This window comes from Fringilla coelebs, assembly GCF_963513975.1.
Source record: "Fringilla coelebs genome assembly, chromosome: 3".
NCBI lineage: Eukaryota > Metazoa > Chordata > Aves > Passeriformes > Fringillidae > Fringilla > Fringilla coelebs.
Genome location: NC_140030.1, coordinates 22,595,741 through 22,622,459, shown reverse-complemented (window position 1 = coordinate 22,622,459; position 26,719 = coordinate 22,595,741). Strand labels below are relative to the sequence as shown.

The following is a 26,719-nucleotide window of genomic DNA, read 5'->3' as shown; positions in this document are numbered from 1 at the left end:
TTTCTCTTGTCTCAAGTGAATTTTGGAATTGTCTTCAAAATATTTTATATATATTTGCAGAAATGCATGAACACATGCAAGTCTGTATGTTCATTTAAACACAAAAAGGAACAGAACAGAGTTGTTACGAAAATACACTGGGCACTAGAGAGGAGAAAAGTAGCATGGGTGAAAATGTCCACTCAGAGTAATAGGTCTACTTAAAATTTTCAAGTTTTAAATACATTTTTTAATGAAGTACAGAAAATTGCAATCAAAATTCCACAATGCTAAATAAGTTAATAGCAAATTTTTCTTGTTGCACCTTGATACTTAATCACTGTCGAATTAATACAAGATTTCTTGGAATAAAACCTGGACATTACACGTGAGTATTTTGACAATTGTTGTTAGTTTTACTACCTACATAATTTCTTTTCAATCCACTATTTTCCAGTAATGATTCTTAATACATAAATATGAATTAATCATCTAATTGTGCATGAGATAGTGGTCATAACAGGATATTTTTACTCTAAAATCAGTAAAGGATGGAGACACCCTACCTGTAAGAAAAGAAAAAAAAGAGAAGTCAAAGAAGTACTTTACTTATATTGTACTTCTTTGTAATGAAATGCTTAATAAATGAATTGCTATATGGCAGGGAATGTATGATCTATATGTACTTTCATAATTGCAAAACATATATTTCCTGTGCAGCTTTTTGGAAGACTGTATTCTTGACTTCTCTAAAATAGTTAAGGAAAAAAATGTTTATCTTACCATAACTAAGTGAAAATTTTTAGCTGCAGAAAAGATAAATTTGCTGCATGCTTTCATAGCATATTTTTGAGATGTAAATACTGTTGCTTTGTGAAGTTAATTAAATTCACTTTTTTTTATTAAAGAGGATTCAGTTTGGCTCAGTAAAGATATGTGTTCAAGAAAAATGGGCAAAAGTACAAAACTACTACATTGAGAAAGATTTTACTGTAGTGGGACTTCTCACAGAACAGAAAAAGCTGTTTTCAGTTCCAAACTGACCTGTTATATTCTATTTAGAATAGCCATTAGATGTGAATATTTCTCCTAGAAGGCCTTTGACTTTAAAAGCATTGCATTTTATAGAAATTACTAAATTACTTTGCATTTTTAAATATAGAAAAGCATTTCAATTATGGAAAAAGTATGAAAATTTAATCTACTCAAATTTATATTCAGTAGTGTGTTGTCCTGTTGATTTTGCAAAACACAGTATATTTTTGTAAGAGAAAAATTAAGTAGTTGAAATTCCTGCTAATAGAGGAGCATTTCGGCATCTTCATGCTTTATTTATTCAGTTAATTTTAATTTTAAGTAGAAAAATTGGTACTGGCTATGCTGGTAAACTGTCCAGTGTATGTTTTCTATGGAGACTCAGACTTACCTATAAAAACCAGTGAACCCTTATCTACTACAATAATGCACAAGTTGTCTTCCTTCTATACAATCTATCTTTCTCAGTAAATTTAGAATTTTAGTAGTGCAGAACTTAATGACACTGGTGTGGATTAATTTGGACTTGAAAAAACACTACTCTTAAGTAGTGTTCTTTGGGCAGGTTGCTAGTTCATCAGATACAAGAATCAACAGAAGGAATTGCACACCCAGGCAGATAAATTATGTTATGCACAAAATTAAGAGGTCTGAGTAAACACTTGGAGCTTTCACCCAGAAAAAAAATAGCACTTGTTATATCCAGCTGTGTGGAAGGTAAAGACATGCTAACAGACACTGATAATCACAGCATGAGAAAAAGAGGTGTAATTTTTAAGTCTTTCATTTTCAACAGGATGGGCAATATTGAATGGGTTACCATTCTATTGAACTTAGATTTGTCTAGCAGTGCAACCAAGGAAGAATTTTCTTAATTTGATGTCCCTTGGAAAGACTGTCGTTGCTTTAGGACCATGCTGACTGTAAATGTGAAGTATTAAAATCAGACTTATTTAAGGCTTACAGTATCTTTAGGTTGCTTCCACATAAAGTCTACATCATCTCTAACAGTATTGGAATTTCTATACCCAAATAACTGCAATGGGAGTTAGTACATACCCTTTCAGTTAATAAAAGATGTGAAAGAAAATGCTTTTAATTTATATTATATTATCTGATTGAATGGCACACTACTTCTTTTTAATAAAAAATATTGCTAACATTTTGAAATCTATGAACTTTTAAAAAATCAATTACTAAAATAATTTTCAAGTTTCCAAAACAATGAAATTATTTTAAGATATGCTGAAAGTTTTACAGATTTTCACCTTTGACTTTTCTTGGCGAATGACAGAACTCTTGAAAATTGAACTGTGTATTGAAGGTCTGATTTTAAAATTACTTTGAGGAATCTACTCTTTTGACTTGCAGATTTGAAAATGTTTATCAGCATGCTAGAGTCCTGCTGATTTTCTTTTCCATGAAGCAGACAGCTCATGACATATTGTTACTCTGTATTTTAAATTATTTTTGACTTACTCTAAAAGTTAATTTGTGGCCTTTTATCAGGTTAGTTTGCAAGTAGAATTTTGCAAAATAAAATAGTGTTTTTTCTTAACATAACATTCAGTGCATTTTGAAGAGGATAATGCAGTTAAAGGGATTTCCTAGGTTTCCTTCCAGAAAAAAAATATATCCCCCCCAAAAAACTGCAAACAAAACAAAAACCAACCAAACAAAATACCCCAACAAACAATAGCCAAAAAAACCATCCCTAAACCATAATAAGCTGGAATATCCTTTCTTTTTTTTCATGGAAACATTTTCCAAATTTTGCGTTCTGGTGCTGGTGTGGGGGCAGATTTTTAGTGCCAACTCAAAATGAGATCAAATTTCAACATCCTATAGAGGCAGTAGTATAGTTTCAGGTCTTAGCCAACTATATCAAGATGATTTTAAGTTAAATGTTTTTTTAAGATTTATTTGCCTTTTTCTGAGCAACACAGAAATCTAAATTTGAGCCTTCTCCCGTTCAATGGTATTCCTGCTTGTTTCTTCCTTAACCATTTATTTGTTCCCTCTGGATCCCATTATGGCAGCTTTTGATCAGCATCCTACTGAGTCATTTATTAGACTTTTAGTACTTGCAAATACAACTTTATGGTGTTCTTCTGACTTTGTCAAGTGCATGCTGTAATTTTTTACAACTCTTCATTGTTTTAGTTTTTCTGTTATGCAATTTCTCAGCTTTCTAGAGTAAGTTACTCTGAACTCTTTTGAGGACCTACTGATGTGTTCTCTTTACCCCTTTTTTACTGTTAGTATAATCTCATTAGATTATGTACTAACCATGCCTCTACCCCTCGCTGTTTCAATTCCTTCTCCAGATTGTGGATACTTACTGCCTTGGATTTCCTGCTGTTTTCACTGTTTTATGGTAACATTACAAGGGCTCAATTTTTCAGCCCCAGTGTCTATTGGACGGCAGATTTGTTGCATTATTGCATTGTTGCTTCAGCTATGATACCTAATTTTGCCCAATATTTTCCTGACTGATTTCTGATTGTGGTATGGTAGATGTGCTATGGGCTGCAATATTGCTAAGTTTAATGACCTGGTAAATAAAGAGTGTGTCCTAGTTACAGGGTTTTTTATTGAAGGCTGTACTTTCTGCGCCGTACAAAGCAGAGATATATTAAGTATTTGTTTGAGCCTAGCAACCTCCTTCTTCTATAAAAAGTAAAAGTTATTCACTACAATTGGCACAACTGAAGACATTGAAATTAATTATAGTGAGAGTGGGAAACTTCACATACAGTTTTATGGGTCTGAGCTCTCAGGTATTTGTATAAAGTTGGATTATGCCTCAATATGTTGGTATAAAAATATGTTAGTATAAAATGGTATTTCTGATTTATTGCCTTTCAAAGCACATAGCTGGGGAACTTCAAAACAATATTTTTATTCAGAAAATCTTTGCCCAGTTCACACTTAGGGAATTCACATACTGTTACAGTTGATTTTGAGATAATTTATTTTAAGATAATTCATTCTTGCAATATGCTCTAAAAGAGCAATCTTACTAGGTAGCATATGATAATGTGCAGGGGGTTGAGTGAGATTATCTTGCTGATTCGTGGATTGTTTCAAAAGTTTGTGGTAGTTCAGACATGATCTGTTAGTGACACTTGTCTTCCATATAAGTAGGTTATGCATATATAATACTCTGCAATTAATTAAAAACTTGTGTTTTGTCCAATTGGGAGGCCTAATATTAGAATGGCAATTTTGAAAATGTGCCACACATAAAAAGAGGTTCAACATGTACAGAGCCTGCAATGTAACTATACTCTGACTGGGGAAGAATCTTTTGCTGAGCACCAGATAATTCATCCCTAAGAGATTATTTTCGTAATCTTAACAAAATTGATTTTTATCTGTAGAATTTATCCTCTCTTGCTTTATTTCAGCATTTTAGGTTGCAGACATCTTGAGGATCAAAAAATATGTAGATCCAAGAATTTTCACTAAACTTTTGCGTATTCATGGCAATGTACTGTTTCATGCTTGTGATTTACTCAATTACTATTTCACAATTATTAGGATTGATTTATTAGAGTAAAGGACAGTTGTGAATTTAGGATTGCTTCATTTGTACATCCTGTGCCTTCTACATCGTACAAATACAGTGACACCTTTCTGAAACAGCTATTTTCCATGGCAGGTGGAAAATGAAAGCAATTTATATTCTCTTAGCTCCTTCATACAGTGTTAGGGCTGTATGCCATTTGTGAATATACATGCTCAAATTTAAACTTTTTAATTTTTATTTGCCAGAATGGCATCTTTGATTTTAGGGGGCTATAACATCATTGACAAAGAATTCACATAGGATAGAATTAAAATTACAACAGTCCTAGTAATGAAATAAACAAATACTGATTAGGTCCCCCCTTGCCTTTAAATAAGCTTGTGTATTTATTTAATTTTTTCATAATTGAGGATTACAATTTTGGAACATAAAATATCTAAAACCTTTACATGAGAAAACTCTTGTTGCAGTATAAGGATGAGATTTATAATTTTCAATGTCTTAAAATCTTGTACAAAGCTTCCAGGGTAGAATTGGTTTTATAAGTCTTAAATACATTTCAAAAACAAACAAAAGAGTTTGTAAATTTTGGTATAATGTGCAAAAGGTACTTCTAAGCCTACTGAAAAAATCATGTTATTTCTAACTGATTCCTTACAATATATGTTCATCTTCAATTTGAATTAATGTACATAAATTGTAACAGAGAGCTCTATATACATACACATGCTATAAAAGAATATTTATATTGTGTAAAAGGCAAGCGCAGTTTACTTTTAAAAATCATATATTTTTAATGGGTTTTGTGTTTTGTGCATAGTAATTGAAACATTACGACTTTAATTAACAACGTTCACATTTTTACCTTTCAAAACATCATGTGAATGAGATGTTAGGGCTGGAACCAAATACACCATTTTAACATTGAAGACATTTAGAATGGAATTTGATTTGCACATATGGGTGCTACGTGTCCCAACTCTGATGGTACTTGATGTACATCTGTCGAATAGTCACTAGAGTCAGAACAGTGCTTCACCTCCTCCTAAAGCACTCCACTAGAGGCTGATCAACTAAATCAACACTGGAGCAACAATTGCTTGCTCTTACTGTATCAGAACCAAAGGGGATTTAGACATTCAAAATGTCACCCTGTAAGGTTTAGTATACCCGTGGTGGTGTGGAAGAAAGTATGCTACTTTAGATGAAGGATATCCCACAGAGATTGAATGGGAAGGGTCCCATCATGGCCGTATATATGGAGTGAAATAACACCACTTTAGACTGGGGTTATACCAGAGTTAAGTAAAACTGGTGAAGAAAATCTCTCCTACATTAATACATCTATTTCTGAGACTTTTGGTGAAACTGCGAAGCCCAAATCAAATCCACTTTCTATATTGAGTTTAGATGTCTCATTTGAGCATTAATTAAAATTTTGACTCTTGTTTTCTTTAAACTGGGAGTAGTGATGGAAAACAGATGCATGGGATCAATACTCATCTCATGATAAAAGCATTCAAGCACAAATTTTTTGCTATGCAGGAAAATACTGTATTTCCTTGTTGACAAGAAAACCTAGGAGCAGTCTTAATGCCACTAGTGTTATTTCCTGTGGTATTTGCTTTATTTTTCTCAGACGATTTCAAACATTAAGTGCCTAAAAACACCAAACACTAAAGTTTTTTGCCTCATAAGGTCATTGTAAAAAATACAGGCTGGCAGTTATTATTTCTTATTATCTACCTTCCCTCTGACCTTCCTTCCATGCTGTTTTTGAACAAAGGAGACTAACTACTGAGCCTTATCTGTCTACAGTATCTCGTATCTGCTTCCAGGATATCAGCTAGATTCACACAACTGAGATTTAGCTGTAGGGTGTGAATTTTATGAAACTCATATGGATCTAAGTACGACACATTGAGTTGGAAATGACAATTTAGGGGAAAAAACAACCAGTAAGACTTCTGGAAAGAAACTATAGAAGCATATGCATGAAAGAATGGAAGAGCTGAAAAGGGGGATTTAGCACTGTATTTGTTGTGATATTGTCTTTGATTTTACAACAAGTCCATAATTCAGACAAGCAGTTGGAATGTATTAGATGGTAATGCAATGCTCAAGGCAAACGAAAGTTTCAGTGTCCAAAAACAGTGTCAACAAAAAACCAACAAAAAAAACCAAAAATCAAAACCTTTGAAGTGATCAAAATGATTTTGTTAAGTACAAAAAGGTATGCTATTTTCAAAGTTTATTGCATCTGTTTCCTCCTGTTCTAATACCAGATTGAGAACCCTTTCAAAAGAAAGCAAAATGTAATATTTTCACTGTGATATGTTTCTTCTGTATCTGCTTGGGTCAGAATTATATAAATCCATTATTTTCACTCTTTATTGAATACTTAGTGCAGCAAAAGTGTTTGCCTTTCTCATAGATACACTATTCCAGACTGTATATCTGAAAACTTCATCATTATTTTGGCCTATATCTTGTAAAACAAAACCAGACTATTCCTCTTTGAATTTTTTATTTTGTATCTAAAACAACCCTTTACTCAAAAAATACACTCCCTCCCCCTCAAAACCGTTTAACACATTAGCACTTTTTTGTTTTCCACTTACCAGAGATAGTCTTTCAAGGCTAAAAAGTGGGAAAACAAAACAAATAAAAAAAACATGTGCAGTTTCACTTTCATCATTGGCATTTATTATCCAGCCACTGCCATATACATACTTCACTTGTTGCTGAGTGTTGGGTGGTTGCCTTCATCTTTTTTCATAGAGAATTTTTTTAGCTGTTCATGTACTTCCAATTCCTCCACCATTTCCTTCCTCCCCTGTGATTTGTCCTTTAATGTTGGTCTGCCTCAGTTTCTTATTTTTTGCTGTTTTGATCTCAATCAATGTATTTTTTCTGGTTTAGCTTTAATATTTTTTTTTCTTTTCACTTTATGTACTTTCAGATAGCAAAAAATTTGTATACAGTGTTCAAATATAGGATCCTAATGATTTTCATCATTTAAATGGAGCTTAAAAACTGATAAAAGAATGATCAGCTGAAATGTTAACTTTTAATTTTAACCAGAACAAATCAATAAATTTTTAGTCATAGTTTCTTAGTGTAATTACAATAGTATTCAGCATAACAACGTACCCATTGGTGTTGTGACATATTAATCCACACACACAAAAAACATATTTACACTCAATTTCTTCATAGTAAAAGGGATTCGGACAACTTTATTAAACAGAGAATCAATTAGTCTTCCTGAGCCACAGCTGAATAGACATTAAATGTACTTAAATACAAGACACTTTCTTTCTTTCCATGTAGTATAGAATTCAAATCAATGTATTTGTTATTACTCCTGAACATACATACATATGCAAATAAATATTGAAATGTTTTACTTGCGCAATACAAATATATAAAGAGCGCAACGTAAAACCATTACTATTCTCTCATTTAATTCAGGTTTGGGCTTTTTCTTTCTGACAGGAAGTACTCCTTACAGAGTGTGCATCAAATGACAACATTCTGGCACTGTGTTAAGAAAATCCTAAAACTAAATCTCCCCTTTTTTTCCTACCTTGTTTGTTCCACAAATTATTTGTAATTCCATTGATAAGAACTATTAGGTTTATTCACTATTAAATTGTCATCTTTAAATCAAAAATATCAAGCTTTGTGTGTAAACATTTTTCCCATTTTTCCTGGAGTGTCTGCAACTTTTGATAGTATATCATACCTGAAAAATGTCCTTGAATTTTTAATATTTTATTCCATTTTTTTCACTGTGCATTTTTTTTAATTTTTCAAGTATTTTACATGAAATATCTTTGTACAGACACTGTGCAGCCTGATGGGGTTGGTAATGAGGCCATAAACCCACATTTACTGCACAAGGAGGCAAGTGCTGCCGAATATTTTATGCTCTTGTAGTTCTTTGTAGCCTCACAAAGCCCATTCATTTGTGTTGCCTTGGAATGCGAGTGTTGGTGTTCTTTCTAAATGCTTCTCACCATTTATCTTCTCTTGTAGATTATTACTTGGGTACATTTTCTGCTGGGAAAATGTCAGTTGATAGCTTCTAGGGAAATAAAAGGAAAATCTGGGAAATTCACAGATTGAATAGTGAACTTTGGGTCTGTATATAAATATACGAATATATAACTTAACTTATTCTTAAAATATTATACATTTCTGATTATAATTATTCCCTCTTTCACTTTTTTTTAGCAATACTATAGATTTGGTGTTGGTATCACAGTAAATAGAAACCTGCAAGTATTTACAAAATAAATTTCTTAGGTCTTCATTTAATGACCTCACTTTGGTGTAACATTTAACACAGTCTCATATTTTTAAGAACTATTGTAGAGAGAGTAATAAAAGGAGGACCAAATTATTAGCAAGAGGCGAAAATTGCAGATTTCAGGAAAATGGTGTTAAAGGGGGAGGATGTAATTCTATTTATTGGAATTTTTACTTAGTCTTGAACTATAACAAGGTTTATAATAAATCATGATAGAATTAAAAGATTTTCAAAGTGTCATGTGGCAAAGTCTCCCCACTAGGGCTGATCTGATAGCTGAGACAGCATGAGAAAAGCAAACTGCAAGGGTGCCTCCATAATTTAAAGCATTTCAGTGCACTGCCTAAATTATTTTACTTCTTTAGGGTTTTTCTAGCTTCAAAGTAAACTTTTCAAATTGTATTGTAGTCCATTTAAGATGAAATTTCCTCCTGCCTTTCATTAAGTAAAGAAAAGCTGGAATGTTTAAATGCTTAAAATGACATATGGACAATGAACTCATGAATGTTAAATATATAAATATAAATATAAATATAAATATAAATATAAATATAAATATAAATATAAATATAAATATAAATATAAATATAAATATAAATATAAATATAAATATAAATATAAATATAAATATAAATATAAATATATAAATATAAATATAAATATAAATATATATATATATATATATATATGTTTGAAAGGGTGCTAATGTTGACACCCAAATGTGATGCTACTTTAAAGTAAATAGAGACAAAATCTTCAGTCCTAAAATGGGATCTCATCAAGAATCAAGGCAGGCATTAATACTCCTGCTGTATATTGTGAAAGGATTACCACAGATTAGCAAACTGATTTGTCAACTACTTGATCTAAGAAAGATGTGGATAGACTTGAAGTATGTTAAACAAAAAGCAATGGTTCACACTTGGTGGATTTATAAAAATAGTTAAGAAGCACCAACACAGCCAAACCAAAGAACCTGGTCCTTCCTATCCTCAGCTTCAGTTGGCTTGAGCATTGAGTATTTGAGCATTGATTTGATCTACAGTACAGGTAACAGACTCTTTACACAATCTTTTAAATATGGCTTTCAATTTAGCAGGTAATATCTAAAACCCCTTGGGTTTATGAGCCTTAGGGTCTATATTAGTCAGCCATATGTCTATGTGTTAGTCATTTTTTTAAGATTTCTTACTTGTTTATTAGTTAATCCTTGCCGCAGTATGAAGAACAAAAGTTTAGCTACCCTTTAAAACATGCCCCTATATGCTTTTAAAAATATCACCCATAAAGTTAAAAGTGAGATCTTCAAGTGCTTAATGCTAATTTACTGTACTAGAAAATAATAAGTGCTTGTTTATTACATCTTCAGACATTACTCTGCTTCTATGCAATTTTTTTTTTAATTAATGCCCTGTTTTCAGCAGGAAGTAACCTGTTTAAAGATTTTTTTCTCCTTCCTTATATTTTCCAGTATTGTTATGAGATAGAATTTGCAGGGAAAATATTGTGTTTGATTAGTGGTCTAATCTCTGTGTCCAAGGGAAGAATGGCCAAGACAGAGCTTGTCAGGTTGGCCAGACCTTACTCAAGCAGCAATCATCTCAACATTTTACTCTTCATTTATTTAATAGCTGTTATCACTGTTTCAGGCTCACTGGAAAGGTAAGAAGTGAAGAGCTTGCAGCATAATTCAGGTGTTCTTCTGTAAAGAGACTCAGAGAAGAGTGCTGGCTAGAGGGCAAGGAACCTTGCAGCTTTTGTGCTGTCACTGCCTTCATGATGGATTTGAGCAGTATAAACCAGAGTTCATGAAACAGAGTTTAATCATAATGTCACATGAAGAACAATTTCACAAAGCCAGAGGAAAGTATGTTCATAATCATAAATGCAAATAAAGCAAAAGACATAATGTCACGGCAGATTTTCTTCCTATTCTTGCTAAGATTTTTGGACTTATTTATTTTTGCCAGATAAATATGTATTGCTTTTTTTTTTTTAAGAGATTTATGCCACAAACTGAATAGTTTGTCCCTCTGTATAATTTTTTTTTTTATTTCAGGCTTGCTATTTTATTTTCCTGTTCCTAGGAGAAAGTAGATTTTTTTGCAGAATCACAGAATCATTGAATATCTTGAGGAAAGGACCCATAAGGATCATCAAGTCCAACTCCTGTCCCAGCACAGGACAATCCCAAGAGTCACACCATTTCTGAAAGCCTTGCTCAGGAGCTTCTTCAACTCTGTCAGGCTTGGTGCTGTGACCACTTCCCTGCAGAGCCTGTTACAGTGCCCAGAGCCACGCTCTGGATGAAGAACCTTTTCCTGATAACAAACCAAAACCTCCCCTGACACAGCTTCAGGCCATTCCCTCAGGTCCTGTCACTGTCACCACAGAGCAGAGATCAGGGTCTGCCCCTGCTCCTCCCCTCCCAAGGAGCTGTAACTGCAGTGAGGTCTCCCCTCAGTCCCCTCCAGGCTGAACAGACCAAGTGCCCTCGGCTGCTCCTCATACAGCTTCCCCTCAAGACCCTTCCCCATCTTTACAGCCCTCATTTGGCCTCGCTCTAATAGCTTCCTATCTTTTTTTGCATTGTGGTGTCCAAAACTGCCCCAACACTCAAGGTGAGACCACCTCAGTGCAGGGCAGAGTATTCAAGGTGAGGTCTCATCAGTGCAGAGCAGAATAATTGGGCAGCAGAATGTTCCTTTTCAAATTTTTAAATGTGATGACCCTGTGTGGATTTTATACATTAGATGTGGTCTGAGTCAGAATAAACCGGTTATATTGCAGAAGTCGGAAGTCGTGCCTTCACATAGATAAGGAGGAGCTTAGTCCAGTTCTCTATGGAAAGAAAGAAGAGATTATAGATCTGAGTCTTGAAAATAAAGTAAAAATAAATTAAAAAAATTTAGCAAGCATCAGTTGTAAATCTTAGTGTGATTCTATTCTAATTATGTTTCTTGTTTTCTGCTTGCTTATTATTTGAAGAGAAAACTGGTTGTTGTATTTATGATATTTGGTTAAATGAAAGGTAGTGCTGTTTGCTGTATGGTTAAATTTCAGTAAATTCATAAGTAAAACCAAATCTGTGTTTAAAAATATTCTAACACTTACTGGCATTTTTTTTTCCAATGTTGCATGTATTTCAAGGAGATGTGTAGTGTTTCCACTTGAGTGTGTACTGGTATTTGCTGTTGGTTTTATACATAAATACAATTTGGAAGGTCTAATCATTCAAGGAATTGTGGAACTTTTTAGATTGGAAAATATCTTTGAGATCCTTGAGTCCAGCTGTTAACCCAGCACTGCCAAGCCTACCCCCAAACTGTGTCTCTAAGTAACACATCTGCACATCCTTAAATGCTTCCAGGAATCCTAATTCAGCCATGTCTCTGAACAGCCTGGTCAAATGCTTGACCACCCTTTCAGTGAAGAAGAAATTTTTCCTAATATTCAATCTAAATTTCACCTGGCACAACTTGAGGCCTTTTCTTCTTGTACTGTTTCTTGTTATCTGGGGAATCAAAGTGTACCTGCCCACAACTTCCTTTTAAGCAGTTGTAGAGAGTGATAGGGTCTCCTCTGAGCTTCATTTCATCCAGACCAAACAACTCCAGCTGCCTCAGCCATTCCTCATTAGACATTGATGCATTTAATGACAAATAATAACCTTTGTGCAAGACAAAATTTCTTAAAATTTACTACTGGTTTCTTTTATTGAAAAGCTGTATGTATGTATATATGTAGTGGTGAAATCAAAAATGCTGTATGAAATTTCACATCTGATTAAATTATCATCTCAAAAAGATCTGACTTTGTTGAGCTAAAATAATTCCAGTAATAAATCTCAATTTGTTAAAGTTCACAGATGAATTACATCTCATTTAGTAACTGGAGTCTATTTTCTTTCACTTTCTTTCCATTTAATGGACTCTATTGATTTAAAGGATAAAAAGGTCTATTTTTTTAAAACATTTTTTAGTGGTTTTTATTAATTGTAATTGTACCGTGTAGCCTAAAACTCATGTATTTCCCAGCTTTTTTTATTAGCCTCTGGGTGCTCATGTTCACAGATTTTAATCAGTGTTTAAATCACAAAACAATATACTGATTTGGTTCTTTAGAGATGTGGGGCATCCTCTTCTTGATTAAATTTTTTTAAGGGGTGAATGTATCTGCATGGAGCTGTTCTCACTGTTGTGCTCTCAAAGGCCTTCTCTTTGCACCTTTCATCATGTCTTAGAGCTGTATAGTAGCACCTCTATTATATTAAAGGAAGCAGACATATTAAGATCTGTGTGGTAATTCCACTGATAGGACAGAACCACTGGACAAGTTCCTACCTTAGGAAGGGGGCATGGTGAAGAAGCTTCTTTTCCAGGATATGGGAAGGCCTTTAATTTCTTTCAATTGTCTTGCTAAGAAAATAGAGCCTAAAGCATTGCTAGCAGTTTACTGCATAAAAATTAAAATCACAATGGGGATCAGTATGCCTTTTGAGATTTTCATGCCTTTCAGAAAAAGGAAGCACCTGTTACAATGATCATCCCTTTCCTTTTAAGATGACAAGTAAGAACACAGATTTCACAGCATAGTTTTCCTCTCCATCCCAATCAGTGGTAACTTTCCTCATAACAACAAAAGGAAATATTTTTAACCTAGTGAAGAGCTTAGTAATTTAAATAAGTTGTCCCTGGAACATAATTTGCTTACTGATATTTCTGAAATATGTATAAGCAAAGACCTGTGCACTGTGGTAAAGTATTCAGGATTGAAGTGAGGCATCAACAGAGGCTTCACTGCAAGAATGAGATGTAGGTCCCTCTAGTTGCTATGAAAGTTTAAAATGGAGACCAGCTCATTAGAGAAACTCACCTTTCTGCCTGAGAAGGAAAACATCTTAGGAGGAGTTCATTCATCACTAAGCAGTTCTCATTTTAAATTTGCTGTTGACATGTGTGGAAGACAATGACAGATCATGTAAAATGTGAAGTTTGAAGCTGTGGAAATAAGAAATTAATCTTTTTTTCCGGACTCCAAGTCTGATTTGTCTCCTATGGCTGTCTCCTATGCTCTGTTTTGCAAAGCACAAGACCTCTCCTTTCATGGAGTTTGCAGACTGTCATGGAGGGTTTTGTTCATGCAGATGTCATTCTTCTAAGCAGTTTTCTCTGCAGATGTCATTCTTCTAAGCAGTTTTCTCCATAGTTATTTATTAGCATAAACACCTGGCAATACGTACAAGTATAGATAAAAAAATCTAATTTATTTATTCAATAAAAATCCAGAAGTTTCTAGAAGGAAAATCTAGGGATTTTAAGTAAAGATTAAAAACACATCGTCTGTTTAACAGTTTTCTTCACTTCACAGGTACATCTTGCAGAAACTTGCATCTGCAGAGCATGAGCAGAATCTCAGCAGGTGGAAAAATGAAAGGAAGATAGGACAAGACCCAAGTAGGGCCTCCAGTTGTCCTAAGAGAATAAATTAGGCTATGTTTACATCAGCATTAATACAGCGCACCACAAGCAGCTTCATACTGCAAAACAATTAGAGCCAAGGGCATGTGTGTATTTCAGAGTTTTTACTGTGGACTGTTTCTTCAGGCTGAATGCCTGTTACTGGCTGGAGAGCACCTTCCATCTTTTATGCAAAAAGAGATGAACCTATCTGCTTTGAGACTGCTCTGTGATGCAAATCAAAGCACAGTAAGAGCAGATGACTAGAGATTGTTTCTGAAGTGCACCCTTGATCAAAGCCTTGATGCGAATGTATTTTTAATCTCCTGGTACAACCATCATAACACACAGAAAAGCCTGACATTTTCAGGCACATTTTACATGCAGGATTTGATTGGGTCAATGGACAAACAAATGAAGACTCAGAAATGTCCTTTTAAGATTTTATATATCTTCATGAAATTCAAATACAAATCCCACACAACAAAGTAGTTTCAGAAGTAGTTTCAGGACATTGCCTATAATGAATGTATTCTTGCTACCTCCTAGTTGTTTGTTTAGTTGTTTATTTCCAAGGCAAAAAAGGCACTTAAGTAGAGTAGGCACACTGGCAGAGTATACATGTCATGTTTGAATAAGGATTTTCACACAATTAACATAATAATTCCTAGTATTGTTCTGTGTTATCAGACTGTTAACAGCCTTCTGAATGATCATTGTTTTTAATTGTGGCTTTTGAAATATTCTATGTCTACAGTGCTTACAGTGTCCTTCAGAAAAAGGTATTGCATTGCACATATTACATATGTGCAAATCTATGAAGGAGACTAAATGCTTGCAAATTAATTTTTTCAACATTAGTCAGTTATTAACTCTGTCTAATTAGTCGCCTTTCTGCTTTGATGTTACCTAAAGGGAAAGTACATGTTAATTTTTTCATCAAATAACTATAATCAGGGAAAGCTACACAGTAATTCCTGAATATCTGTCCTTAAGCAGATATCTCATTGCCAGTCTGATTAATAACTCTTTTAGCTATACTTAAAACAGTGAGAGATCAATTACCTGAAGCATCTTTAGACACAAATGGGTAAAGATCTACATTTCCATGTTTTAGAGCACATTTCAATTACGGCACCATAAGTAATCCTTTCTGGCCTCCAGCTTCTTCATCAGTAAATTGTGGACCTCTCACAGTTTCTGTATCTCCAGGCAATGTGAGGATTTTACCTTACATTTTCAAATTACGCTAGCCAACTATTTAGATTTATACTGAATTCCAACCCGAGTACTTTTTTTTGCAACAAATTTCTATTTATTTTATTTTTTTTCCTTCTAAAAATGAGATTTAAAAATTGTTTTACAGTGTGTGTTTGGGCACATCTCATTTCTGTTCAAGTAAGTAAGAGACCATGTTTTCAGCATAACTACTTTTAATCCTTTTATTTTTATTTTTTTTTTAATTAGGCAAATCAAAATACAGCTCCTGAATTGGGTTTACAATAACGTAAACCCAATGAGTGAGGTGGCAATTTTATTACTGTGCTAGTTTTTTGGTAATTTAGTACAATCACTTGAAATATAATAAGCTTTATAATTCTAGTTGTACCTACACTTAATCAGGGAATGAATCAGATTACTTCCAGAGGTCACTTGCAACCTAAATGATTTTCTGATTAACCAAAGTGATTTCAACATTGGGAATATTTTATATGTTCATACATGCATTTCTCAGGTACTAGACGTTCACTTCTATTCCTACTGACATAAGAATGATCAAGCATATTTGTGGCATTTCAAGTATAACAGAATACTTACAGACAATTTTAAAGAAATTGCAGCTTTTTATTTAAGCCCTGCATAATGCTAATTATAATTCTGAAGGTATGTGATTATATGAGCAGGAGTTTGAAAATGAGGGGCCAGAACAAAGGATTTTTTACAAGTTTTAATGAATTTTTACAATAAAATAATGGCATTATGGAAGAATTGTAATTCTTGTAAATATCTCACTAAGATGAGTTTATCACTAGTATTTGGACTTAATTGTGTCAAGTCTTTTTCTTGTTCAAACTGTTAAGAAATGAGTACTTAAAAATCAAGAATATCTTAAAGATACTAAATGAATATTTTAAAATATTAATTATTAGAATTAATTATATAATATTTATTGTTTCTTCTAATTAGACAATACTTATAATTATTAATAATTTATTTAAATAAATTAATATTTTATAGAAAGTAATTTTAGTAATTCATATTACTTAATATTCCAAAACCTAAATAATAATGATGTCCATTTCTTTTTAAAATTATAGTACAGTTTTAATAGACATGAGTAATATTAAGATATACGGTTTGCATACTTAAATATTACCTTCAACTTTTATTTTAAATTCACTGTTAGCTTCATCTTATGGGGATCAAAGATTTGTGTGGTGGTTTTGACCCTTCTAGTGTTGTTCCAACATATCATTTCACTGTAAATGACTAAGTGACAGTTTGAAACGTAATTAATTCACTTCAGCTTCAAGAAATACCCTACCTTCCTCTTGTTCTTAAAAAAGATACAGACAAAATTTCCAATATTGAAGCTATAGTCATAGCTGTCAACCATTAGGACAGTGATAGGTTACTACTACTGCTACTGCTACTACTACTGAGTATTATTTTCTTTATTGAGCTTTGTACATGTTAGGGTCTAAAAACTTTCAAAATTATACAGATCAATTTTTTACTTCCCCCCCCCCCCCCCCCCCCCACTTCTCTACATGTGTTAGCATTCAGAGAACCTGTAGTTGGTTTCACAAATTAATGTTCTAAATTCAAAATCCTGAGGAAATCTTTATTGGAGTTGTAAGATGAATCCTCATGTCTCCACCTGAGGCAGAAAACTGGTCAGTCTGTATATACCTTGTAATTCACAGAAATCTTCTGCTGGTAGTTATTGGCTGGTGGGTTTGTATCAGATTCAACTAAACAGATAGAACAACAAATGTTTTTGTTGTAGCACTTTGGAATAGTCTTTTATAGTAATGAGGGGCAGTTGAAACAAAATTGATAAATGCTTGCACTATGATTTTCTAGATAATACAGAATATACTGGAAAATTAAGAAATACTTTAGGCTGTCCTTTCGCACATTTACTTTGTCTGTGATATATGTTCTTGTGAAGTTAAATGAAACACCTCCTATATTAGTATAAGAAAGACAAAATTGGTCTTATTGCAGCTGTCAGATTGTCCCCAGATTCAAATATATTTTCATATAAAGTAATATGCAAAATATCTGAAGAATTAATATGCCAGTAAAGATTTTAATGAAATCATTAGAATATATCTTACTCTCTAAACCTATCTATAACCTTTTTATGGAGGAACAGTATATCCAGATATAATTCAGATATAATTCAAGTATTTTTTATTTAGCTAATAAAAATGTCTACCAAAAAGACACTGATAGTGATAAAGAGAGAATAAAACAGTTGGGATATGACATTATAGATCCATATTTAGAATTAATAACATTAGGGTAGTCTCAAATGTTGGGGTTTTTTTAGTATTGTTATCTAGATTTGTAATTCATAAAGAAACTTGGTTTTTTCCTCCCTTTTAAAAACTGATTAAAGGACAGGAATATAAACAGAATAAATCTTTATTATGTCATATCTGTGTTTTAAAATACTTTTTGAATAAATTGTTACATGAAAACATTTTCTGTGACAGAAAAGCAAATGTTGAACTTTGGATTGGCATCAGACCTATTTTATTTCATTTCACTCACTTACTGGCAGTTTATGCCTCTTAAAAACAGAAATGACAGCTGCGCAATAAGGACATGTTATTGGCTGGTATTAAGTTCTTCCTTTACCCATAAACTAACTCTTGGTAAAGGCAAATGATAGTGGAAACCAAACAGAAGGAGAAGGAGTTGTGGAATGAAAAAGCAAAACCAACTTGACATTAACAATTTTCTTTATTTCTACTCTTCAATTTTTACTAGTGTCTTTTTAATGAGTATCAGTGTGTAAACATTATTTGCTCCTACCAGTAGGATACACATTCTTGTAATTTCTTTATTCTTTGTTTATTTGGAATTTAGAGAGTTACAAAGGGTACATATTTATCAGAACAGCTGTTCTGTTCTGTTCTTTCTGAGGTAAACTTGACTACTTTTTAATTTTAAGACTGACCAGCTTTGAAAATAATTGCTTTTGTCTGCCTCCAGTTTTATTTTTTATTTTAAGAAGGGATCGAGATTAATTTGTGTACAAACTTACAAACTCCTATTAATGTCTTAGGTTTTCACCTTTCTTATAAGGTATATTGTACATTGCCATTAAAGCAGCTTGTAGAAATTTTGCAGAGCACAACAACTGAAATGTAAAAAACAAAGATCAACCAACCAACATACTCTTAAAACTGCTTTGTGTTCAGTTTCCTGGTCACTCGTGGCTGTGGAACAAAAAATACAAATCTCCTTAAATGCCATATTTCAGTTTACATGATACTTCTGCCTTTCCTGAAATCTATCACTTTTGAACACATATCTACTAGCCAAGCTATTCAAGGAGTGATGATAACAAGAGTCCTTCCAAAATAAATTTTACAGATGTATCATTTTAGTCCAAAAGCATTGTGTTGTTGATATTACAGCCATGCTATTTTGCCATATTCAGAAACTCAAGCTGCGTACTTATGTGATTCATACTTTTCCTTCACTTAAATTTCTGAAAACTAAATAATGTCTACTATAAATATTTTTTAAAGGAAATAGTTTCTATTTGGTTGATATTTTCCTTGAAGACTCAGGTCAAATTGACACAGCTTTGCAATTGAGGTCTCATAAATGTTGATTAAAGAGAAAAAAATGTCTCCCCATCTGTTGCAGACAGATGTATGCTCTTTTAAGGTGTCTGACTTTTTCAGAGAGGTGACTGATGATTTGTGTTCAGCTAGTGTTCTATTATGACATCCATATCCTCTTCTAGAGAGCTGTTACCTGAATAGCTGTCACTCATTCTGTAGCTGAGCACTACATTGCACTTTTCAAAATATAATGTCCTACTTAATGACACATTTTTGTTTCTTTTCTTTTTCTCATTTTATTTTTCCTTGTAAGGCAATCTCTCCAATTTTTCAAGATCACTTTGCTTTCTAAATCTCTCTCCAGAGAGTACCTCTCTGTACTCACATTCCTTCCCAGTGCAGAAACTTGACAATTTTCATGCAGTTTAAAAAATGTTGAAAGCTCTATGGATCTTTAAAATCTGAAGCTAAAAATGCTAACTCCAAATAGAATTTAAAAATCCCACTAATATTCATTGAATATTTTTTCCCTGAAGAATCAGCAATTAAGTAATGGGTTATTACATATCTGATTCATCAAGAAGTTGGACCACTTCAGATGTGATATCTATTGTGACTGAAACCATAAGGGTTCACTCTCTCCAGCTAGACTTCAAACACAAAGAGAAAGTAAGGATGTATTAATAATTTAAACTTTTTAGCTACTATCTTCGTAACCAAATTGCATTTCACATCTAGCTGTGTTCAGTACTACAGCTTACTGTACTGGCATTGACAGTCTACACATGGTAATGCAAATAATTTGGCTTCATGAGCAATGTAGAGGTGGAAGGGGCAGGAAAGAGAAAAATTAAGAAAAGTGAAAATAAAAGAGATTAGCTAAAAGAAGATTTCTACAAATAATATTTTTTATAATAGCGGCACATGATACAAGTATATTTTAAATGCTTAAAGTCTTTACAAATTAGAAATAAGTAGACTATTTAAAATAATGATTATGAAAAGGAATAAAGGGTAAGCAGTGATAAACCTTTCAATAAGTGACAAGAAAATATATTCAAATGAAATACAAAGAAACTAAGTAAAACTTAACTTTGGACTTTGCTTTCAATATAGTAAATTTTTTGTTGGTTTGTATTTGCAACATCTGGAAAAACTGGAGCAGAAGTGTATTAGGACAAATCAGGTATTCTGATAGATGGCATTATCTAATATTTGACCAGGAATTTTATTATCTGCTTATAAAAAATGCCAAATTTGCCAAATGGTACAGATTTATAATACAGGCAAGTGTAGCAGTTTTTATTATAAAGCATTAAGTCACAACTTAAACCAAAATATAAATTTATATTTTTCCTCCATTTATTTATTTCAAATTTTCATGCATTTTGTTATCCAAATAATAGGTTCTACAGATGGATCAAGGTCCATGACTATGAAATGAGTTTATACATCTATGTTATTTATGCAAATAAAAGAATATTATAAGTAGTGAAAACTGATAATGGGGAAATGAATATTTTCTGATAGTAAGTTTATAAAAAAAAATCAAAAAGTTTTGGTTCTGAAAGTCAGTTTCTGTTTCCCAATGGATTCAGGTATGACATAGCTAGCCACAATGATTCTGATTAAAAGTCCTATTATTTTCAAAATTCAATAGATCATGTTGTGATAGTTATGCTTATGCAATTCTACTGCTTCATGTACATTTAAGCTATATAATTGTAAAGAACAAGAACAGACTGACATCTCATATGGATTAAGCTTTTTAAAACTAACTAACACCTTGCTGTGTGTTAGTTAAGACACAAATGACAGACTTTGGAGACAAAAGCCAGTTTACAACTTCTCACATCCGATTAAGAATGAACTCTGTAACTCTGTTTTCAAATATGTAGACAATGGGGAAGTTTTACTATAAAGATGGTACCACAATGTTACAAGTATTGATACCTATAGAAGATTGTAAACTTGTTCTGCTACAGAAATACAAGTAGTCATCATCATTAATCACAGTACCATGGAAATGAAAGTAAAGGTTAAGCAGTATGTGTTAGAGAAATACAGTAAAATTCATTTCCTCAGGCTGTATCTACTGTTATTTTAAGGACACCTGATCACAAAATGGTAACTCAGCAAAAAGGAATAAAAATCTTGCTCGTGGACAAAGAGGAAGTACACAGTTTAAGTAAAGCTAAAAATTAATTTTTAGTATAATAGAGATCTTAGGAGATAAACTAAAGAAAAATATTAATTACATCTAATTATCATAGAAAAAGAATAGTTCATACAGAAGTCTCTATGTTTACCATATATGGTATACTTTGTGTGTATTAGATACTGGGTTTTCTTTTTCTCTGTTACCCTAGAGCCAATTTTGTCCAGTATGTTTCTTGACCCATGGTGAGTAGTTTGTAGTTGTGTGGCATAGCTCCTGTAAATAAAAAAAATCTTGTTCTAATGGAATAACAACTTGCTATAGATATCTGTATATAATTATCACTGTACTTTGCAAAGATAAACAAAATTAAACTAGCCTTAGAGACTTGGTCAATAATAGAAATTGCTGTCATAGAAATCAAGTAAAACAAGGCTGCAACTTCTCACAAGAAAAGTTCAGACAGGGAAAACCTAACAAACACCAGTCCTGAGGTCTTGAAAGTTCAGTGCAAGTGCTGTGGCTTATTACTAGGAGTGGCAATACTGCATTACAGTGCTAACTGGTTACAAGATAGTGGGGAACCAAGGTAGAGCACGGTAGAGCAAGGTAGAAGTCTTTTGTAATGGAGAGTTACTCTTTGGGACTGACTAGGCATTCTAGTGGTGGCTGAGTGTATTGAGACATTAATATTGAGGGGTATTTAAACTTACTATGCATATAAGAAAGCATTCACAGTATAAATAAATGACTGGTTTGATGATATTTGCTTGTCTCGCACAATATATTAAATGGGTGTAAGGTTTTGTATGTTACAGCTAAAAGATGACAGAAAATATTTATTTCTCAGGAAGAAGTCTAGGTAAAATATTTTGGAAGGATGCATTGTAACTTCCCAAATCTAGTGCAGCTGTTAAACATATTTATCTGTCTGTGTTCATTATCTGACCACATGCTAGTGTATATTGACCATGTGGGATGTTTTATTTGTACACCTAGGAAAAGCTATTATGTTTTGTGATACTAATTAGTTATATTCTGAAGTCCAAAATTGCTATCTGCTAAGTGTATCTGAAAATCTGTTGCATGTAATATTACACTTTCAGCGTCCATGTCTTAAGTGAGCACTGAGACAGTTTGCCCAAAGTAACAGAGATCTCAGTGGGAGTGAGCAGATATGTTTTTCAAGGGTTTAACATTCATACATGAAATCCAATCACATGTCCACGATGGGTTTGATTCATGCCTGCTTTACATCCTTTCATCTACAGTTACATGTTTTTACAGGCCTGTAATCATCTGTGACTTGAGTGACTGTCATGCATTTAACCACGTTTCTACTTCAGTGCATCTGAGTGTCAATCTCTTCCAAGATGTAGATGATCTGTGTTTTGCATTGATGTATCCTGAGCAGAGCAGGAAACTGTCATTCCTCTTGCTGCACACTGATATGTCAAATATCAGTCATAAAAAAACTGTGAGATGTTGAAATAATTGGAAGAAGGTGTGTGCGAAGTCCAATGCTGTAATCAAATTTCCTTTTATCATCTCATTAAATTCTGAAAGAAAAATTTGCAGAACCCACAGAATCAATCTCACTCAGATGGATTTTCTTTCTAGTTTTGTTACATATTTTGTAACAATATTACTGTTTAAATTGTCTAAATTTTTTCAGAAACTGGGGACGAGAAAAGAAAAACTTAATAATTGAAATTTTGCATAATGTCACACACCATGGCACAAAATTTGGATGCTATATGATTGCATGACTTGGAGTTTCTCAGATGACTGTGACTGATTTCTTTATTAGTTTGGATTTTTGAGAATGTTGGGGTACATTAAGTTCATAGTTGTGCACTTAATTTGGTTTTGTAAAGTTCTGTAATTTCATGTAACTGAAAAAATAATAAAACTCTTTGTACTATGAATATAAAACATTTTGTGACAGGGAAATAAATAGGTGAAAGATTATTGGTAATTGAGAGCATGTGAACAAAACATCAGAAGATCTAAACACCTTTTGGCTTGCCCTTTATCACTCAACTATTTTTGCAGAAAGAAGGTTTGTATGGTGGAGACAACCCTTTGCTTCACATATTGAAGCAATTTTGTTTACTTTGTACTTAAAATACATATTTAATGAGGATAGAAAACATAGTTATATAAAATCCAAATTAATTTTGCAGTTCTAATTTTCAAAATCGTGCTCATTAAGATTGTTTCACTGTGAAACAATTTGTGCAACCTGATGTAATATTAAACAAGTATCTTCTTCCTGGAATTATTTCAGAGGCTCTTCACTTTCATATTTTTCTTTAAAGATGCATGGGCAACTGTGCCTGGAGTCTTAAGTATGGTTCTTTTATTATTTCCATTCATGGCAGAATTGGAAAGTTCACATCATAGATCTTTTATCATTCCTTTAGTCATTTAAGAGTGTCCATCCCTTAGGAGGGGAAATGGAGAGGCAGATGTGAGCTCTTCTCCCTGGATTTCAAGGAATGGTTCAAAGCTGTGCCAGGGGAGGTTTAGACTTGACATCAGGACGCATTTTTTTTCCATACAGGGTGGTCAAACAGTAGAACAGGATTCCTAGAGTGGTCCTAGAGTATGCCCTAAGCCTGTCAGTGTTTAGGAGGGTTTGAAAAATGCCCTTAATAATATCAGTTAAATTTAGGTCAGCCCTGAAGGGGTCAGGCATTCTATTCTATTCTATTCTATTCTATTCTATTCTATTCTATTCTATTCTATTCTATTCTATTCTATTCTATTCTATTCTATTCTATTCTATTCTATTCTATTCTATTCTATTCTACCTTTATCTATTCTACCTTTATCTATTCTACACTATCCTATTCTATTCTGTCCTACTCCTACCCTACCCTACCCTAGCCTATGCCTGATAACGAAGTCCATATTGCATGCATTGCTATAAGTTCTTGTCTTAAGGCAAAAAAGGTCACCAATATGTTATTAAGCACAGAAGATGTCAAAGAACATTTATTCCACTTTAAAATTTATTTTATCTTTCTAAAATTACATTTTTCATATTCATTTCAGGTTTTAAAGACTTAATAACATTTCTTGATCTAATATTAAAAAGAAGTTTTAGCCTTTAGGGATATTTTGTGATTTGCTTTTGTTCTAAAGTGGTAGAACATAATTTTATTATGTTTTCTTAAGCTCTTTGATACAATGCTGTTATTGTTGCTCAAGATAGATAAGTTTTTTTGAGGAATAAACCTGAACATGATTTATCAAAAATGCTCCCTCAGCCACCAAAACTGCATTGTAAAGTCTCATTCTTTATATTTTTGAGGTAAAATTATATAATGCCAGTGTTAGGATTTATCCTAAATATAAAAAAATGCAGGCAGTGCTTATACATTGTTATATAGAAAAAAAAGAAGAAATTTCAGGAACATCAGAACAGTGGGTTTTTAATTAGCTAAACAAGTCAAAAAAGAATATATAACTCCACCTAAGGCTTTTTGGTTTGCAGGTGTCATTGACATGCAAGTCAAATTTTAACTGTTCTTGTATCTTAAAAGCTACTTTGTTTGGTCCCTGGCCCATACCAAAGTATGGTTTACATTGCATTTAATTTTCTAGACAATACATCTTTATGTTTTTATGTCAGTAAGAATTTCAAGAAGAAAGTAACTGAGCACACATCTTTGGAAAAGAACCCTAATGTTTAAAATTGGTCCAAAAGTCTTTGAAATCCATCTTTAAAGATATTCTTCCTCCACTATTTTATAGATAGCACAGTTTGCTATTATTTTTTTTTTCTGGGCTAAATTATTTATATGTTTTACACTGTTTTATAAGTAAGCCATATCATCCTGCAGAGGGAAAATTGCATGTATCCTTAACTACTATTCTCTTTACATTTTAATGGTGTTTTTACATAATCTCCTCATTGAATATTCATCACAGATGATGTCTTAGCAAACTGACAGAAACTGTTCTGTTTACCCATTTATAATTTGAATAAGAGCCAAATAATGTCTTCCGCCCAAATGTGTTCTTACAGGGCACTATGAACTGCATATTTAAGCAGATTGCTGTATGGTTTTGATACTAATGACCAGAGATCATTTTCACTGATTCTGGTATATTTTTTATGAGGTCAAGAACAATGCAGGTCAAGAACAGCTCTACTCAAGTGATTATAAATGCAAAGACATAAAATCAAGGTAGACTCTAAAGGAATCAGCCTGTAATCATTAAAGTCAATCATATCTACCACTTCCTCTTAATACATATGAACCTCATGGCACAGGATGAAAAATAAATGTATTCATTATCACTGAGATGCAAAGGACATTTTCAACATAAGTATGGGATTTGAGAAAGTACATTGAGGTGTTGGAGATTGGATTTTAAAGTCAAGACAGGTAGGCTTTTATTACCAAAAAGTTTAAATATGCAATTCAGTTTTATGGTGTGCTTTTTATTTTTGGAAATTTAAACCATGAGAAGAATTGCTGAACAATGTTCAAAATGTATGTGCTGTCATCACTATCATTTTTATGGCTTTTGGGAGAAAGAGTTATGTTTTCTCGCCATGATGTCTAAGAGAAGGTAAATATTTATTGTAGATGAATGTGAATATCTTCATAAGTAATTTTATTAGAAGTAATTTTAATGTTTCAATTCTCCTATATAGTTGTGGTGGGTTGATCTTGTCTGGCTGCCAGATGCCCACCAAGCTGCTTTCTTGCTCCTCCTCCTCATCAGGTCAGGGGGAGACAATAAGATGCAAAAGCTCATGGGTCAAGGTAAGGACAGGGAGATCACACACCAATTAGGCAAAATAAATTCAACTTTGGGAAGATTAATTTACAGACAATTAAAAATAGAGTACGATGCTGAGAAACAACAATAAAAAATTTTTCTCAAGTCAAACTCTTCTGCATCCTTCCTGACTGAATGATGAAAAAGTGTTTGGAATATAGGCTGCAGTCAATTCTTTAACAGCTCCTCTCTGCCACTCCTTCTTCACACTTGTACCCTGCTCTATTGCAGTGTCCTTCTTTTGGGATAGAAGTCATTCATAAACAGCCTGAATGTGGGTCTTTTCCACATGCTGCAGTTTATGGCTCCTTTCCTTTTTATTTTTTAATGTAAAAATGTAAGTGTAAATTACAAAGCTTACGTCACATGCTAAGATTCTTATTACATCCTAGACAGCAGTTTGAATTGAATTGAATTGAATTTTAGTTTATGAAAACAATAGTAATAATAATAATACAGGGAATTATTCAGAAAACAATTTGGTTTTTATTTCAAATTGACACTTGGGCCAACGAGGCATGTTGTTGCATATTTTAAAAATAGAGTCGGAAGAAAAGCTCTAAAGAAAATGCAACATTCAAAGTCAGTTTAAGTTAATCTTTTAATATGAATGCCAAAATTTCATATTCATAA

General features: G+C 32.9%; 1 protein-coding gene across 1 annotated transcript in view; it reads left to right on the top strand.

The window, feature by feature from the left end:
- CSMD1 (CUB and Sushi multiple domains 1) overlaps window positions 1-26,719 on the top strand; it is a gene marked incomplete at both ends in the record, with an annotated part of 1,059,366 nt that overhangs the window by 742,890 nt on the left and 289,757 nt on the right. The gene's annotated exons all lie outside the window — the stretch shown is intronic.